This window comes from Salarias fasciatus, chromosome 14, assembly GCF_902148845.1.
Source record: "Salarias fasciatus chromosome 14, fSalaFa1.1, whole genome shotgun sequence".
Classification (NCBI taxonomy): Eukaryota; Metazoa; Chordata; class Actinopteri; order Blenniiformes; family Blenniidae; genus Salarias; species Salarias fasciatus.
Window position 1 is genome coordinate 26327477 of NC_043758.1, and position 16856 is coordinate 26344332.

Here is a 16856-nt window from a genome sequence, read left to right on the forward strand (position 1 = left end):
GGCCAGACGAGGACAGCGTGTTGGGCAAAGTGTCAAGCCCCTGGGAGCGCACTGCTCGATAATCAATTCATCCCAGTCTAAAATCTGATATGCAGCGCTGCAGACTGGCGTGACACTGCATAGATAATGACAGCTGCTACTCAAGCATGCAGTCGATATCTCGTTGGTCAGGTGACGCAGAAGAGTTTTGTTTCTGTCCCGCCCCAAGGATAAGTCCGTTTGCCTTTCAGACTGGAACACATCTCAATAACGACCGAATGTAAAAGGAATAAACATTTCAACAGCGGTTGTAAAACACCTCCTCATGGTTTATAGGAGGTTTGCTCAGCTTTTTAATTGATCAGCATCACATAAAGTGGAGCGTGATCTTCAAATTTAGGAGTCAAGAGCACTTCATATTGTAAGGACATATATGCAAACTGTAGAATTTGGATGTTATTCAAAGAAAACTGATCCATCAACCAAAGCATGTAGGATATTAAGATATTTTTTGCATATTATTTAAGTCATGTAAACTCCAAGTGTCATTTCAAGTATTTTGAAGTTAGGCAAACTGTCTTTTTTTTGGAAATTAAGTTCGGCCTCTTTTCTCTCTTTTCTTGGGAGCTGTACGTTGCTTTCACATTGATTTGATTTTGATTTGATTTATTTATTTCATTCATTTAAATAAAACAAAAAGTGAATGCAACATACTTGCATCTGCATACTTCAGCACAGATATGAATGAAAAGGTACAGAAAGAAGCAAAAGCTTATAATATCTGCCCCTTGTCAATTCAGAAATCCTTTAAACTTCCGATGTGCGCGCTACATACAATACATAACAAAGAAACAATACATAACAAAAAAACAAGTTGTCATCATACAACTCAAATTTCAAAGATGTCCTACATGGCGTCTTTGTATCTATCCATCAGAATTAGTTTCACACTCTTTTTGAAACATTGAAGACTTGCTTTTGTACAACATTGGAGTGGGCGTATTCCAGTGTTTGGCTTCCTTGTAAGGTTTTGACAAATTAGAAAGCAAAAAGCGATCCACAGTCTTCTACTTAAAGACAACCTGGGGTGGCTTCAGGAAAAAAGGCTGGGACATAATGATTTAAAGATATGAAAAAAAAGTCTTGATTGATGCCTTAAGACCTGGATTAAGTTGGACTACAGCAGTGTCTTTGTTTCCATGAGATCACTGTGTTATAAGACAAACACACCCAAGTAGCTACTTGGTTAGTTTGTCATATAAAAACTGGAGACACAAAATATGAGAATTATTTCTGTGACAATCAAACCAGAAAACGTTGGTCTGTTGCGCACCACTTCGTTCTGTTTAGTTTTGTCTCCTCAATAAACGTAAATACAGACATAGATATCCGGAACCACCATTCTTTTGAAAACATGAAGCTTGCCACAAAATAAGCTGTGAGATACAACAACTGAGCCTCCAGCTAGTTTTCCAAAGGAAAGGAAGTTAAGTTTAGTTTGTAGTTCCACAGCTAAAATAAAGACATCCAAAAGAAGTAGCGACAGGTGTCCCTCAGCACAGCTAAAATAGTCCAGCGGCGCCACCTGTCATCTTTCAGGATGCGTTTTTCTTTTCACCTGGTGCTTCAAGGCATCTTATACATTTCATTGAGGTTTTCTGGACTCTACGGCGAGCCACTGAACTGAGATGACCAGTGACTGACGTCTTACTGTCAGTGGGAAAATTCATGATTGCGTTTTAACTCGTGACCTCCTTTCAAAAAGACACTAGGACCAGAGTGAATGTCTTCCCCGAAAGCAGTTTTTTTCTTGTGTGACAATAGATGTGACAATAAAACTAAAAATCATGACAAAAAGCACAGGATTGTGATTAACCTTTTGCACTGGATATGTTCGCTCACATCTAACTCACAAGAGCTTTTCAAGAACATGTCGCATTCACAGAAAACTGACACCAAGCAGATTCTGTTTGAGGGTTCAAACAGACTGATTTCCAACTCTATCACATAAACACGTTTCACCCGTTAATGACTCGATACTGAGCTTCTGGGTTTAAACCTCTGCATGTTATTGCAGTAAAATAACTAGTTCATTCAAGCTGAAGTCTGAGAAGGACGTGCATTTATTTACATGTTGCCTTCCCATGTGCTCCCATCACCACTTTGGACTTTAATGCTAAAATACTGCAATTTTTTTTGGCAAAAAGTCAAAGTATTCTAATTTAAACCAGTATTCCCCATTAAAGACAATAATTTGATTGGCGACTTTAAACCAGTGACAGGTAAAGAAAGACCACGTCTCACAAAACCAGCATGGTTTGGAAGGATGGCCATCTCCAAAATGAAAGAAAGATAGCATGTTGACTGCATGGGGAAAAAGCTGGCACTCCCTGACAGCAATACCCAACTAGTTTTGACATTGTTTAAACTCCTACTGTGCTCAGTCTGGGACAATAAGAACTCATCAAGACAAGGACCTCACAAGATCTGCTTCCACTTCATTAAACTGAAGGTGAAGGCTTCGTAAACTTAACAGAAGACGCTGAGCCTGAATACACAATGCAGGGACTATAAACGGTAACCTCCAGACTACTGCAAGAAACAAACCGCGTCACACTTCAGCAGAAATTTAAATCTTATTGTAGCTGAAGATTGTGACTAAAGCCTTTAATTGGCTGTCAACATATATATACAAGATACATCGGAACAAAGTTTAAAATACTTGATTGTAAGTTTCCTTACTATGATCAATAGCTACAAAGGGTAGAGATGTAAGCATAAATCTAAAAACCATTGAAAAACACTATAAAACTCAATATTTTCTTCTCTATTAATCCATTATCTCTATAGTTGAACGTTTTCCCACCAACAGTCTGCTGCTTGTTAGTGAGGTGCGACAATAATGGAGGACATTACTTACATTAGTCCTGAATAAATGTCGACATTTTTCAGCACTTTACACACATTTCAGAAAAAAAATGTCTTTCTTCAAATCTTTTGATCAGAAGCGAAACACACAAGCTGCTGACTGAGATTATACACATTCTTGGGAAATTGTGCTTTGAAGCAGATCCTCATTAAAACTACGCGTAGCTGGATTAAACGTTAAGAATGAAACCAGACAAATGATGTTTTTTTCTGGATCATTTGGGGTGCAATCACACACACACCAAAAACGGCATAATAAAAAAATTCAGATTATTGCATCAGCATGAGCAAGATGTTATAGGCACTTAGAAAAACAATTCAATTGGAAAGAGAATGTAGGTTTGTTTCGTCATGCAAGAGGGGAGCCAGGTCATTTCTTTTACTGCAAATAACTTTTTTTAGTGCACATTAACTCAAATCAAACACATTTACCACAGAGCATCTTCATGCGAAATTCTTATGTTTGTATTGGTGCAAACGGCTCCATCTGAGCCTCGCCGCCCTCCCCTGTTTTTGACACCCTCCCCCACTCGCTACCTATGCATCCTTGCATCCTGCTCATCTTTCTCCCTGGAGAGAGCAGAAAAGGCCTCTCTTTTCTTGTAACCCCTCTCCTCAGTGAACAACAGCATTCCTCACCTGCCTGTTTGCCTGCGCTCTTTAGCCTTAGGAGTGTTTCCATGCATTAAACACACTATGACTTGACTCAAATTAACTCGAGCGAGAAGAAATGACACTGCGGCCTGCATCTTTCAACAACACCCACTCCTAACGCTGAAGCTGCTTGATGCAGGACTGTCTTGTCGCAATGTAACACCGGTGAAGCAAAATGACAAACGACCTTTGAGTGATCAGAGCATGGTGGGTCAGACGTTTTCATGAGACCCTTTTTACACGATGTTTCAAGCGGAAATGCCTTTTTTCATTTCAGAAAATGTGTGTGTTTACATGGCAGTGTTTTGAATATGATGTCTGTTTATGCAGAAACGCTGCAAAACGATGGAGATGGCGTGCCAGGCCACGGGGACATGCCGTTTGTTTTAGTATTGGAAACACAGACACAAGCATGCAGCAAAAAATACGCAATAAACACTACCAATGGAGAGGATAATGACATTCATACGGACAAACAACAAAGCTGGATTGCTATTAAAGGTGACTCAACAACAAAACTTCCCATTTTCACTTGAAAACATTGTGGAGTCTGAATTTGTGGAAGAAACATTCATGGTGGGAAGAAAGGAGGTGTAATTAATGGACAGGGATTTAAGAGAATTATCACAGGAATCAAGAGAAATGAGATGTTAAAGTTCCCCCCAGCGTGAAACTTTTTGGTGCCCGGCACTGTCGCACCTCAATGGGAAAAACGCAGCGTGAAGCAAGCCGCACGATGATGATGCACATTAAACCCGTCCTCCATCCATCCACCGGTGAGGCGGACGGGTGGTTTTACAACGTGCAGATCAAAGAGGCTTGTCGGTCAAGGTAGCGGTCGGGTCAATAATGGGCCCATTTGTCCAAATGACTTCCTGCTCCTCAGACGGGGTGCACCCACTCAGCAGCGCCGGCTCGTCGTCTCCATTTACTCAGGAGAGGAATCTGTTGGCAGCATCGAGCTGCGAGTCGGAGCCAAAGCGAACTCACTCTGAGAAAGCTCCTTTTCTTACGAAGACGCCACACGGCGAAGCTGCCTCCACGCCTGAGACCTGAGAGACGGCAATCCTTCTCATGTCAGAGCGTCTGTCAGTCTGCTAATGCAACAATTTTTCCCTTGACGGGATAAATGGCAAGAAACTTGTCTGGAATACGACAAAAGATTGTGTGCAAACAGCAGATGTCGGCACGCAGCGACGACCGAAAACGAAAGGTTTTAAGTTCAGCCTCGTTAATAACAGACATTTAGCCCGTGTGAAGCGAACATGCTTTCTTTCATAGCTTTCTCTCAGTCTCGTTAGTCTTCCACCAATTTGAAAGCCTGAAGTGCTTATTTGTCTTTGAGCCTGTTTACAGCCGACTTTACGATGCCTCTTTGAAGATCCGCTCAACAGCCAGCAGCTTGATGTGCATCAGCGAACTCCTGGTGTGAAAATGAGTGTTTGCAGGTCTTTTTGCAAGCACTCACGATCAAACACCCACTTTTCAGCTTCATGTGGAGGTAAGCGCATCATTTCTACAAGCAAACAGCTAATGCACTGTCGCTCGCGCCCGGCGGGAGGCAGCAACGCTACCGAACAGCTGAGCTGTGCAACATCAGGTCAACATGTCAAGCATTGTGATGAATAAACTTTTGTCTGAGACATTAATGTCTTTCTGCTTTGAAATTTTCTGTCTTGTCACCAGCAGCAGTCCAGTGGTGCAGTTTATTGATTTTTTTTTTTTTTTTTTTCGTTTTTCATAGATTTTTCTCCTTTTGCAGATCTGACCTTTGTCCATGTTCCCGACAGGAATGTCAACTGAATAATGCTGAAGTTTTCCTTTTGGGTGAGCAGAGCAATCGGGCTCCATTTGATTGGCCAGATGTGCAGAAATACAGAGCATGAATGCACAGACCATAGAAGCTAAATAACATTTTTGACGTGTATATCGCACCTGCTGAAATAGTAAAGATGACTGTGTTAAAATGTACTGAGCAGCTATAATGAGGAGTGCAAAACAGGGAATCCATTTCCACCCGACTGCGATATTTAGCATAAAAATAAGCTTTTTCGTGTAATTCTTCAAAATTCTGTGTTTTTCAGAATGATCTTGGATTTTCCGTTATGCGGAGTTTAATTGTCGACCACTTCCTGGTTTGTTACACCTGTTGCTATCATAGTGAACGATACATAAAACGAAATCCATGACTCCATTTAAACACATGGAACCTTTACTAATTCTGTAAGGCAGGAGAGTCCAATCTCTGGCTCATGAGCCAAAACGAGCACCACAAATGGTGGAATTTGGCCATCAGGTTATCGCTGCAAGAGGTTGCATGACATTAGAAGAAGATACGATGTGCAAGATAGCTGAGAATTATGTCAATGCTATGCTTTGTAATGAATACACTTGCGATGAAACACTGGTGTAGATAATGTGAATGTCTTTGTGCTCCAGACTTTTTCTTACAATATGTATAAGTTTATTTTGCAATGATAAATTTAAAATGTGCTGTGCACAGCCAGACACATTGCAAATTACAAAACTTTCAGAGGACATTCAAGTTTTCAATCTACCCAACGCGATGCTCTATTTTAGTAAGATTAGCAGACACAGCAAGACCTTTAACAGGAGAAGCTAACGACAGAAAAACGCTGCAAACCTCCCATTAGCACACGTAAGGGTGAGTTCAGCAAACACACTGAAATTCACAGAAGTTAAGCTGCTTTCAAGTGACAAGCTTTTGATAACGCACACCTGAAGACAATCACTGTGAATTTCTGGTTGTTAGTGAGTTTCCCCCCACCCAAGTGCATTAAATGCGAGTATTTTCAGGCCGTTTTTGAAATATTGAGATTATTTTATTGGTCCGATCCAATTGTAACCACACAGTGCTGTATCTTGCCCCTTAACTCAAATATGCTCGCATCTTCAAGGCATGACTTGGTATTTTTCTCATGCTTTGATCAGACTGCAAAAATCACACGTGAGCCCGCACCGTGCAGACAGCGCCTCGCGTGAGTTAATGTCATCGGAACAGAAACTGCATGAGATCCATAAAGACAGAAAAGTCAAGTCACTGTCTGATGGTCCACATCCAACTACACGGCTCAGAGTCTGCTGCTATTTTCAGTTAGTTTGAAGGATGAGGAATCCATTGTGAGCCCTCCGGTCCATTAATGTGGAACATGACAGAGTGGCGAGGGTCACTGTGTTCGCTTTAATGGGCCGTCCTGACAGCGGCAGCACCATTTCTTGAGACAAAAGGTGCAAGAACTGAATGGTAGTTACACATTTGGTGTACGACAAGACAGGCGAACATTTCTCAAGTTCTTCAAGCTCAAAGTGTCACAATGCTGCTCCTCGTGTCTCGCTAGCAGTTGTAGACATTAGATCTGACCCCCTTGGATGGCGATCGGACTGAGAAAAAGGATGTCAAGCCACTTTATTTCCTACTGAGAGAGGGAGTTACGGTGATTGCTGCTGAGGGAGTTTTACCACAGGTCCCCCCCCGCCACAGTGAGGCAGATACACACAGACTCAAAACAAGAGCCTAAAGACAGTCACCATTAAAAGATGAATGATGCTTTCAAGAAAATGTATTTACAGCAAGCCGCACATGCTCATGTCAGAAAAACTGATGACATTTCATGAGAATTACAGCGGAGGTATAACAGGAAACAGAATCTTTCTAGTTTTTTTTTTTTTTTTACAAAAACTGTGAGATCAAAAATGAGAGTTTTTGTCAACAGTTTGCAAAAAGATGATTTCAGCAAGAAAGTGTAAATCCAGTGTCCTATGCATGTCCTCATCTGTCTTTGCAAATGAATCAGGTCAAGTGGTCTTTGTCTTGGAAACCATTTCATCCCTTAAAACAAGCAGCTTCATCAGCTCACGCATAGAGTATCAATAAGAAAACTCCTGGGCCCGTCAACTGATAAAACCCAGGCTGCTAGCATGTAAAAAGACCTGAAACATTTCATGTATTCCTAAACACGATCGCTTCATTTGAAAAGCAGATGTCAACAACAAGGCAACTCCAAGTGCTTTAGATTGTTTACGTTTTCATTCCTCCACCGTAAATCGTTGTGCACTGCAGTTATGTTGTCCTACGCTGCAATAGCCAAGTGACACATCTTTGCTTCCTGAATGGGCTCATTCAAGAACAGCTGATTAAACACCAAGTTGTCTAAACACGACTTCCACTCAAGTACACATCAGACGGCTCAGTGTTTGACAGGGCTGATGTATCGGATTCAGTTTTCCTCTCTGCACACAAACAGCGGCTTTCTGTTTCTCACTGACCAGTAAGTTGTGTTGAGCTCACCTGGTCCGCACCTGGTGACGCCTACAGTGACCGGGTGCGTTTCCAGTTCAGGCTGGAGAAAGGTCAGCTGGACTCTTTGTCTGTCATGTTTCCTTTGTTAAGCTCGGTTTACATGTTGCCATAGCAGCCTCGGTCATGTGGATGTGCTTTTTGTGGTGCTCGTTTGCCTTTGTTACACAACGCTTCAGCAGTCTGCACTAAGACTTCAGAGCAATGGTTCCCAACAGGGGTTCCACACCATGAGGGAGAGTGTTTGATTTGATTTGGAGATGTAAATCAGTGGCTTCCTAACTTTAATTTCCAGCAGATTGCTTCTGTGACATGATATTTGCCAAAGTTTCAGTGTATACTTTTCCGGCATTCAAATTTGACTATTTCCATTTTATAAGATGTAACATTTCTTACTACCTACCACTCTGTTGCACTTGGCATCTTTCTTCCATCACCCGAGGCATTATGTGCTTGTTCATAGCAGTGTACTAAACCACTTCGATTAGCTATCATCGATATGTTCCATCTTCCACATTCAAAAACATGAACATCAGCACAATTGCCTGAGGCCAAGACCGACAAGTCAGACAGTCCGATCAGCTCCGGGGATAACACTGTGAAATAACAAATATGTTTTATTAAAAATTAACTTGTGCGTCTAATGTATTTACTGGAGGAAGAAGTGCTTTATTAAATGAACCAAACAAAATGCAGTGTTAGAAAGTCTGGTGCCTCATCGACAAGGTAGCAATAGCATCAAAGTTATGTTGTGAAGGTGAATTTATAAAAAAAAAAAAAACATGCATGCTGGAGAATGCTAAAGAAGGAGGATGTAGCTTTGACCATATCCAATGGTAAACAAACAAAACTAGGCTTCAATGCACAAAGACAAAGATGTGAACTTCTTTCTCAAATGGATCGGATACTTCCCATGCTGCACCTGTAGCACTCTGTATCTCTGCTGTTACAATTAGATTAAAGCTTTATGCTTCCCAGGATGAAACCTTAGCTTGAACTTTGCTGCAGTGCATCATCAGCTGCTTCTGGAATGGAACCTGTTGAAAAATTCAGCAGCCTCCTTGGCTCGGTGTCCCATCGCCTACAGGTACGTCCCGATCGGCCGGATCAGGTTTATGGAATGTGAGGCTGATCGCTGAAGCCACATGAACAGCTGTGAGATACTCCGTCACGCCTGCCTGTTCAGTCTTTTCTGAATGAAAGTCTTTTTTTCTATCACTGCTGCCACCGTCTAACAAAGGTAACAGCCAGAACGGTCTAAACGGGAAGTTGGAGTAGAAACTCACCTCTTAATCCATGTGGGTACAGACGCCTTGAGGAAACTGCATTCTCATTGGGTGACACCAAATTCCGGGTTGAGTCCTGCAAAGGAAAAACAACTGACATTTGATTCCTTGATTGCTTTGAAACAAATACTTATTCTAACAGTTTGGATCTCTTTGTTCGGTGTTCCGATTTGTCCCATTCGAAACCGACAATCTTGTGTCTTCCACTGGATGAACTTAACGACCACAGCAACATGAGGGACATATGGGAGTGTGAAGGCAGTCGCACATAACAGTGTTTGAAACACATGAAGAAATTCATATAGGTGGGGGAAAAAAAGCATATTAAGGCAGCAGCTTAAAGATCACCGGCTTATTTAAGTCGGTAATTATTTCTGTTGACTCCGCGGGGAAAACTGAATGCATCAGCTCCGTGAAGTGTACCGTCGGCTGCCCTCTGAACGTGCAGCTCCTATGAGGACTGCTTTACTTGTAATGGCCGTTACAAACATTGGCTTCATTAGTGTGACTCACTGCAGTCCTCAGAGCATGTGACAGGAGGGGTGGAGGGGTTTCAGCACCATCATTACTCCCTGTGGTCAAGCATGACTGTAGTCCGCTAAAATCCCATCTGTTAAAGGAAAGCACACGGCGTGCTTGCTGCTCTCTAACGAGTAAAGCTACAGTTAAATAGCAATTCAGTCTGCCGAGTCTTCGAGAGGGAAACTCAGACCACTTGAGGATTGAACAGCAATTACCTTGGCAAGAAGTACTTGACCGTATTTTTAACCATCTTGTAGGAGCAGATCATAAATCACATTAATCAAAAAAAGAGGTGAGTTTCATATCACGATAAGTGATGGCAGGAAAATTTATTTTTTTCAGTTTTTCTGTGTGCGTGTGAATCTGTTTAATGAGAATCTGAATAAATCTGCCAGCTTTGAGTCCTGATTTGCTCGGTTCTTACAAACACACACTTTACAGAGGAGTGTTATCTTGAAAATCATGCATTCAAATGAGCAAAGGGGGAAACAGTTGGCAATGAGAGGAGTGGCGGACTGGTGCAGCGAGGGCTCGCGAAGCTCCACAGTTATAAACCCACTCCACCACCATCACGGGAGATTGGTGGATTCTCACACTGATTAAATGGAAATGAGCCAAAGAGCACCGAGGTACTCTGTTCATATGGACAAATGAATGAATAACAATGAGAATGTAGTACACGAAGTGAGAGTGTACTAAGAAAACCATCTTTTCGCAATATCTCTATATAAATAACACTGTCTGGAAATAAAGCTGAGGAAAATCACCTGCCACCAAAGAAAAATGCTTTGACCAATAATTGGTAGCACAACTTGCGAACAAGCAACTGTATAAAGAAAACACTGAGCCACACTGGTCTGTATGGAGACACGTTCTACTAAGAAATCCATTTTTTTTTAATCCACACAAGAGTTGCTTCTATTTGATTGTTCTCATGTTATTAAATCTAGGCTTTGGATCAGTGGTCAACACACAGCAGAGATTACAGTAGCACCATCGGTAACTGAGTGTTTTGTAGTGACAAAAACAGCATTGAACACATAACTAAGAAACAGTGAAACAAAACGGAATCTAGAAAGACTGAACAGCGATGTCACCATGGCAACAAACTACATTAGGATGTTTTCTTGAGCTCCACTGCAGGTACGACAGTTTGGAAAGCGACGCACACAGATTCGGAGCGGCGGCAGCAGGGTGCCTCTCCGCCAAATTGTCAGCCCTTGAGAAAAACAAGTAAACACATGCGAGCGCACACACGCGCGTGTGTTCCAAGTGATCCGGCGCCTGGTAGCGTGTGGTCCGACCAAACAGCAGGACGGCTTACGCGGCTCTACACAGTAGCCTTCCTTCCAACGCCCCTCACTCCTCACCACCTGTTTCCTCCCGCTTCGCCCGCACGCCACTCCGCAGACTGTCGGGGAGCTGCCGAGGGAGCGAGCGGAGTCGAGGTGAGCCGGATGACGCTGGATCATTCCTCAGTGACGAAACGTTAGCCTTTCCGAAAGTTTTGGAAATACTTGTACCCCTTTGTGTAGCAGTCAGTACACGTCAGCTTAATTCCTGCAACTTCCTTAGCTTCTGGCTGTACAGAGGTGAAGCTGGACAGCATCTGGTAATGTGGTCTTTTTCTCAACAAACTCATGCATGGTTTTGGTGGCCCAGAGGTTAAAGAGGTGGAAATGAGATCTGATGTTTGAATCGCCTAACTGTCAGGTCAACATCGAGGGTCCACAATCAAATAACTTGACCCCCCGCAGTTCTCGCCCACCATCTGTACTGTGGCACCGCTCCTACAGACAGGATGGGTTTAATGCAGAGAAATGACTTCCCCCGAAAGAGATCAATAAAGTAAATCAACAAAACTCCCAAAACATCCAAAACAAAGCATGCAACCGGTGCAGTTTGCAACCGAATTATACCACTTCCAAAGCAAACAGTGTGAGGAGTGAGTCAATCACATTACCTTACATGGAAGGTGACGGTCATAAATATTTTAGGAGTCATTTACGTGTCATTTCAAGGAAAACGCATTTTTACTTTTGGTGATTTCATTTCAGAAAAGTTTCATGTTTATGTTGCGACATTTTGAAAATTATGCCCATTTACAAAGAAACACAAAAACAGTGTAGTTAACATGGCAGGGCAGTAGTAGGTGCTGTAAGCTGCCACTGTTATTGTCCATCTACTCGTGCACGTGCAGAAGAACTATGAACTATGGTTACAGTACACAAGTGTAGTAGCAGCATTTCAGAAGAGTTGTGTTTTCCTCCACTGACATGGAAACACAGTAAGAGCATTTTTGAAAAGTTCTATTTTGGAAGCCGTGTTCCAAAAGTTGCATTTTCAGTGACTCTAAGCACCGTTGACATGGAAACAGACCCTCGAAATGCAAATGAAGTTTTATATCTTCACTTAAAAACATCATGTAAATGAAGCCTTAATATTCTTCCATGCTGCCTGGCATTAGTTTAAAGACTGTCAAATTACACTTTATCTTGTCTCATAACTTGCACTCTCATTTCTGACAAATAACTTAAAAACTCTGCCAAGTCCATCAGCAGTTTTCTCAAAAACTGGCCCCGCAATCAAGTTTATATGACTGCAAGATCGAGGAGGGAGCGATGAGACAGCACAGTGAGTGATGTGCAGGTTTTAGCAATCATAATCAGGACACTTTAATTTCCTCATAATCAGACTTCTGATGACAGAAAGTGCTTCCGATACAACAGCTGCGCAACATATTGTACATTTATGAAATCAACACGTGCAATATACATGTGAAAAAGGATGACTGCCAGATCAAGCCACAAAAAAAATGTGCAATAAGCTGGACTGCAACTCCAGTCTAAGTGGATGTGGAGGAACTGGAGTGGTGAAAAGAGTTTGGATCAGTCCTCAGTGCCTTTTCGGGGGAATCCCTGAGAAACCCGAGCAAAGCACTTGGAAATCAACTGGAGCGGAGATGTGTGTTGATCTCACGGTCAGCTTCTCTTTCGAGTGCGCTCCTTCAGAGCAGCTGGAAGCACTCGTGCCTTGGAGCTCTCGCACAGAGACGCTTCTCTTCCAGCGTGACCTCGGCGCTCAGGATCACACCGCCATCCGTGCAGTGCATCTTCACAGCTTGCCAATTTATCGTCCGCTGATAATTCACATGATGATCATTTCCCAAAGATGCACCTTCAATTTAGCGAGCGAACACCATGAAATGCAGCTTAACGCACGCAGAGGAGAAAGGAGGATCTCTCTCCACAAAATCGTCTTCAGCGATTTAATGATTTGACATTTTTAATGATGGCCAGACGCAAGAGAGGGAGAGAGAGAGAGAGGGAGAGAGAGGGGAGCATTTACCAGGGAAACACCTCTGGGAGGCAACAGCTCTCGACTGTTTCCACCTCTGAATGTTTCAGGCCTGAAAACACTCATTCTGCTGTCTGAGCGCGAGCTGCGGATGGGCCTGGACTGAAATAGCAGCAATCGGAGCTGCCATTAAACGAGGCAATAAAAACGCACGCGGGACGTCAGTGTGGTGAGAAGATGAATAAACCTTGTTAGGGGCCCTTCAGGTGCTTCACAACCCCCCAGCTTCTTTTACTTAGATTAACTCCTGCATAGCCACGCCTGGAAACCTCCCCAAACACAAATCCTTCACTGACAGCAGCTAAATAAGGCGGCACGTAGTCAAATACTATTTTTATTGTGCTGGGAGGGGAAAAAAAAAAGGAGGCACCGTTTGTTGCAAGACTTTCATTGTGTGCTCCCGCAGACTTTGACACCGCGAAGGTGTTGAGAATCGCATCGATCCGTTTCCAACATTAGTGCAGTATCTCTTCAAGTGGAAGATAAAACTTACACCCTGCAGAATTATTTCTGCACTCCAAGAGGTTATTTCTGCAACTTGACACCAATCGCCCAATTTAGAAAAAAAATGCACAGCTGTGAGAAAAATCACGGAATTTGAAATTCATTGGGTTTTCTTTTTTCTATTTATTGGTCATAAATGTGATTGCACTCACAACTGAGTCATCTGAACACATCTTTCATAACCAAAACATTCTAACCACTTTCCATCAATTAAAATTTGTTTGGAGCCAAAAACCATGTTGAATTAACTTTTAAGATGACGATAAAGGTTCATCAAGTTGGATAAAATACAAAATCGTTAACTTTGAAATTATGATCCTAAGAATGTTCCTCAGGCCGACAACTTCCACAACAGTTTGTAGCTGTCCACTTGAAAACTCAGCTTGGCAGCGGTTGTAAACAACTCTGGTTCGGTCAACTCTGCAGTTTGCAAGATATTTGCAATTAAAATGTTCAAGTCAGAGTTTGGTACTTTTCTCCATTTTCCCATTGCCCACCAGTTCTTTCTGTTCCGGTTCATGTGAGCCCAGCCTCAACACTCTCATTGGTTGAGACGTGTGATAGATCCATCCCGGGCCAGTGCTGATCAATATCCCCACCCAAGGGTACACGGAGCCAGTGAGCAACACATTTTCAAAATAAGAATTAAAAAAAAAAAAAAACCCTAAAAAAAAAACTGTATTAATATGAGATAAAATAACTGTCTGTGTTAATTATTAAAGCCAAACACGATAACGCGTTAACTTGCCCAGCCCTGCTTTTCAACCATTTCTAACCATCTCAGTTATTTGGCCTGTTGTCAACCGATTCAGTTGTTATAGCTACCTTATGTTTGAAAGACTACCTTTGGAAATGAGTCAAGTGAACAAATAAGATAAAAAGATAAGCGTGACCCCTGGTTTAACCTCATACTGCATGGACATTAATATTTCATGTCTGTATGGGACATATACATTAAACATTCATCATGCAGATGTAGATATTCTACCTCCAAAGCTTCATTTCAACCTCTCTTCTTAATATGTGGTAATGAAGTGCTATAGGAAGTGGCCGTGTAGAATAATATTAGTGAAAATGCAATATATAAAAATAAAAAAAGCCATCACAATGTGCACTTTGTTTTCTCTATACGCACTTGATGATTTTTTCCAGCTCGCTCTACATAGGGACAGATCATCAAGGGCAGGAGAGCTCCATGCTACTGGGCTATTATACAGCAACAATTAATCATGGCTCATTGTAAATGTAAATTTCCCAGTTACCCATTACTGCAGGATTATAATCATTAAGACCCTGTTTGGATGACAATGAAAACAAGTGAAAATTCAATACTTTCATTGCGTTTTGGGTGTCTGTTTATTAGACAACGGTGCCGAGAGCCACTGAAACAGTCAGTTTTTGAGGTGGAACTTTTCTGAGCTGCTCCGACTGCCCAGAGAGACGACGGGAGAGCTGCCACTGTGCACGTGCACCACATGGCAGTCTGCAGAGGGGCATGACTCCCAGTCCACACTCTAATCTTATAGGCTATGTTGGTAGCTTTATACTTAAGATTCTCTAACAGGATCCAATTAGTCATCTGTCCGAATTCTGTACGAACTGTACGAATTCTGGGTACTCTCGATTGTTAACATTTCTAGCACACTGTTCTCTGGAAGCATGTATTTAAATATATGAGTTCATGCAATGCAAAAACGATGCGTTCCCACTTGAAGTGTCATTTAAACAGTGCCGAAATCTCTGTATAAATTAGGGGTGTAACGATACACAAAAGCCACGGTACAGTACGTACCTCGGTGTAAGGGTCACGGTTCGGTACGTTTTTCGGTACAGTGGGGATAAAGTAAAAAAATCTCACAAATGTACCAGAATATTTTTCCCAAGCTTTCCCATGCGACACATTATTGGCCCAGTTTACATGGTGTTTTTTCAATCCGACTGTAAACAATAGCATTAAACGCGAGTGTATTCCTGTACAGCATACAAAGCATCCACGATAAATCCTCGTTTACAAGGACCCTGTGACATGCGCACAAAGTCTCACGAGGAACTTGCAGGTCTTCCTCTCTGCAGCAGCAGTCCTCAGCGCCGAACATAGAGTGTTTATCTGCTGATATCTGCTCAAATAATGTCCCAAAATCTCCATGAGACGCTGCTGAAGGAGCGGCTGCTCCCCTGACCGCAGCACCGCCGTGCGGAGCAGCACGTCTCGGTGTGAGCTCTGCTCCGCATGCCGATGTTTCGAATTAACTGGTGCCCGTGTTAACTTGTGACCAATAATGACTGAAACATCTAGTCGTTGTGGCGAACGTCGGTTATCGACAGTTACAGTGAGTGTATACGTTTAAAGTCTTTTGTGAGTCTTACTTTAACAACTGCTTTAATCAGCATGTGTTTACACAGACCTCCGCTGTCATTCGTTAACACGGGAACCACTTAATCCATAACACCAGCCGGCGATCGCTCGTATTCTGCTATGGAGCTCTTTATACAACTCGCTGTTGCGCCATTTGGTTCCATCTCGCCTCTCCAATGTTTTTTATGTCGGGGTTTTGTATTAAAAAAGTGTTTTTCTCTGCTGGTTTTCTGACTGTGCTGCTTCCCGTTTACTGGCACGTCACACGTCACTCTGTATGAGGGAACGCACGCGGAACAAATACTCTCCCGTTTAATCCGCTCCGCCACACGCTGCAGCTCTCATTCCGCTTGTACTTTCTTCTTTGTTTGTTCATGTTTGGACCTGCTTGTTCTACTTCTTCTTCTTCTGTGATAATGGTGGTTGCCGGCAGCTTTTAGGCTCATTACCGCCAACTAAGGTTGGATTTTTTTTTTTTTTTAACTCACTGGTGTATTCGTAGTGTGATTGTGTGTGCCGAACCATGACCCCCGTACCGTGACGGTACGGGACGAATACAAATACTGTTACACTCCTAGTATAAATACATGCAAAAGACCTTTCGTCCTACAGCTGAGTGTCACATCATAAGCTGGAATCAGTTTCTTCATCGATTTCCAAACCGATCCAAAACAACTCCACGCAAAACTGACACAAAGCAACAATTTCTCCAGAAATTTTCATATTTTACACGCGTCGGTGTCAAAATAACCAAACGCAGCGGTGTACGTAGCAGGACATCTCTGATGGTTTCACGGGCAGCAGATCAAAAGTGCAGACTCACTTTAACCGCCGAATGAGCTCAACCTGCTGTGATCCAGCTCGCCCCAGAGAGGAAGAGTCATTAGCTCCAGTCAAAAGGCGTGCAGATTTACTTGGGTAATTAATGGGCTGCTGTGCTCAAGGACTTGAC

At 42.5% G+C, this 16856-nt stretch overlaps 1 protein-coding gene across 1 annotated transcript in view; it reads right to left on the minus strand.

Moving 5' to 3' along the window:
• LOC115400955 (SPRY domain-containing SOCS box protein 4-like) overlaps positions 1-16856 on the minus strand; it is a 60957-nt gene that overhangs the window by 32807 nt on the left and 11294 nt on the right. The window contains exon 2 of the mRNA XM_030109041.1: positions 9166-9241. The gene's annotated coding sequence lies outside the window, so the exon portion shown is untranslated. The remainder of the gene's footprint in view (positions 1-9165; positions 9242-16856) is intronic.